Here is a 3,301-nt window from a genome sequence, read left to right as displayed (position 1 = left end):
AATGATTATAAGAGTTGTGATGAATTTTGAATGTTTCCTAAGGTAGACAATCATAAAGGGAGCATGAATTTGTTATAGGGCACTTTGTTGTTTTCTTATTTTGACCTGTATGCATCATTTGGAGCTCTTTGCGAAAAATTATCTTCATGGATTGAAAACTCGCCCAGGAGAAGACAAAGTTTGGATTTCTGCAAGCTTTTGTTGTTATTGAGAAAATGATAGAACACAAGTAGATATAATTCTTGTAAATGATCTTTTTTATAAGCAATGTGAATCTCCATTAGATTACGCACTAAGCTACATGCAAAATCCCTCTTTCAAAATGGAGAACCACTCGGCTATGAACTATGGAGAAGGGAAAAAATGAAAAATCTAACGAAGACTCTTTCTACCTAAGGGGTTAAGACTTAGACTCAAACACAAAAAGGAAATTACTACGACACACAAAATCACTTTTACCACTTGAGTAGAGGATGAAAAGTGGGGCAACAAAATTTAAGTCATTGACCATTATAAATATGTATCATTTTTATTTGCCAAAATAAGAGGAAAAAGTTAATCCCATAGTACTTTCCCACCATTGTGAGAATTAGGAGAATATATGTTTAAAAGGTTCCAATAACAACTATTTGATTTAAAAGTGACATTAATATAAGACTAGGAGAAAACATACAATTTCTCAATAAACTTATTAAGGTTTCACGTAATGATAATTCCTCTAGATGCCCCATCAACTTCATCATAGTATAAGTAGGAGCTCAACCAATTTCTATTAGCAACTAAAGAGAACACTTGGTAAGACATCTTATCTTATTGAATTAAGAGGACATAAATTTTGCAATCTAATTTTTTTTTTTTTAGGTAGAAATATTTCTAAAGACTATTTAGTCCCCTCATGTTCAAGGATAGAAACTTAATTTTTTGTTACAGTGGGTTGCATCTAGAGGAGATTACCTACCATTGGAAATATCCCTAGTGGTATGTTTATGTCTTGACAATATCTCAAAAGATATATTCATCCTTCTTCTCAGGTAACACTACCTCTTCTTATGGTTTGGGTGATTCTTGTTGACTAGTTATTCCAAGAACTTCAGCTTTGGTTCCATTGATCGATGGAATCTTCATGCTTTGTTCTTCAGTATCATGTACATATTCAAAAACATCATGGATAACATCACCAATTATTTGTTCAATTGTAAATTTATTATCCACTTGAATAGGTGTGGATTGATCCTTTCTCTCCTCCTTAGTCTTTAGAATTGTATTCCACATATCAATTGTTTCACTATGTAAACTTTGTATATCTTCAATCATTATACCAAATTCCTTCTTGTGAGCTTCATATAATTTTTTAGCATCCTCAAGGTTTAACTTAGGTTAGACCTCAATTAGAGATTTCTCTATAATTTCTTTATACATTTGTAAGCAAGATGGCCATCTAGCATCAATTAGTTGTTGCAGTTTATCAGGAAGGTCTGGATGTAATCCTTGGGGTGTCTTGCTAAACCTATGAAGGTATTACACTATTACATCTTCAATCTTCCTTTTATCCTCAAGTCACTTCCAAAAGTGTACTCTCATTTGACCACTACTAATCCACTAATTTTTATAATACCTCTTGTAATTTCAAAAATGGTAGATGTCTTATTACACCTCTCTTCTTCAATTATTAAGTCTTTTTATCTAATTCCATTCTTTCAGCTTCCTCCTCTTCATCTTGTCTTTTGTCACTATTCTTCTTTATAGAGACATCTTTTGTAACTTGACTTCTTCTTTCCATTGGTGTAGTTTTTGCTTCTTTTGTCACTAATTGAGTCTACTTTATATTCACTCTTATGTATTGTGAAGGTATATTGGCTAATGGATCTTCAATCACCATTGCAGTTGTACCTAATGTACCTACTTCTTTACCACCAATTCTGAATTGCTAATATTCTCCTAGTTTTTCTTTTTAGCATTGATGTCTTCAATTCTTTTTGGATATCTACAAGAGCTTTATTGATAGTTCTAAATCTCTTTTTCTTTGTTTTCACTTAATTCGAATGATAATTCATCAACATGCTTACTAACATAATAATCATCAACCTCATAGCTCAAAGGTGGAATCCAATGGGTTATGGGGTCTACAACGTGCATTATACATGAGTTTGTATCCACTAGGAAATAAATTTCATTCTTATACCTTTCTACAATATTAGTATGGATTCTTTCTCATTTATGCATGTTAGATTGAAAATATTTAAAGTAATCCCACATAACAGTATGAAAATTCTCACCTAAATCCTTTATGCATTATCCTATCTGAGTGATTATCAATTGATCCTTGGACCATGTAGCCTAACCTCTACCTAGAAAGAATTTTTGTATGTAAAAGAATAGACATACCAATAGGGCTCCATACCTCATTGATCGTGTTTTCTCTCTATTTATCATCTTCATATTCTCTAGTATTTGGGTTCTAATCATTTTACACAAACCATAAACCACATCCAATTTTTTATATGATAGGTTGCATGAATGACATTACTTGGAATACTATTTGTTCTACTAGCCTGGTATACTTTTTAACCTATTTCCATTGAGGCAAAATAAACTTCCTTTTTTCAATTTCTTCAATTGTTAAGGCTCTCCCATCATATCTAGACTTAGTTAGTAACAAAACTTGTTAGTATTTGCCTCAACATGCAATCTTCTCCCTGTACTCAAAATTATATCACCCTATGGATTATAGTTATTGATATCTTATGTGCTTTATCTAGCCATATGTATTGATCATGCACTCCACTCGGTACATATTGAATCCAATCTAAATGAATTTTGGTATGAATGTCCACCATATAGAGTAAACCTTTGGTCCAAATATGTTTGTGCTCATCTTCCAATGTTCCTTTTGCACACAACTCTTTTTAATACTTCTTGATTTCCTTTTCTCCTAATTCTTCAATTTTAAAATCAATATATGCTTAAACATCTTCCAACAACAATTTTCCTTTTGTAATAGTGCATAAATCATCAAAAATGTCTTCTATATCCATTTTGATTGGTTGGGATTCATATTTTGGTCATGGTTTCTCTACATTGTTGATTAGGGAAAGTATATCAACATTCTTTGCCATTTTTCTTGACTAAAAGTATGTATAGATCAAATAGCTAATTGGACTAGTTGTTCATGCTATATGGGTAAGGGCTTATGAAAACACAATAGAAATTCTTCTAAACAATCTTTATTTGATCTCAATAATTACTTAACACCACTCACAATAGTTCATAAAATCATGAATGAAAGTAAAGTGTGTGAAAT

Source organism: Cupressus sempervirens, chromosome 11, assembly GCF_028749045.1.
Source record: "Cupressus sempervirens isolate cs-2001-9-10 chromosome 11, ASM2874904v1, whole genome shotgun sequence".
NCBI classification, from domain to species: Eukaryota; Viridiplantae; Streptophyta; class Pinopsida; order Cupressales; family Cupressaceae; genus Cupressus; species Cupressus sempervirens.
The sequence above is the reverse complement of the archived record's forward strand: the minus strand, read 5'-3'. Positions refer to the sequence as shown.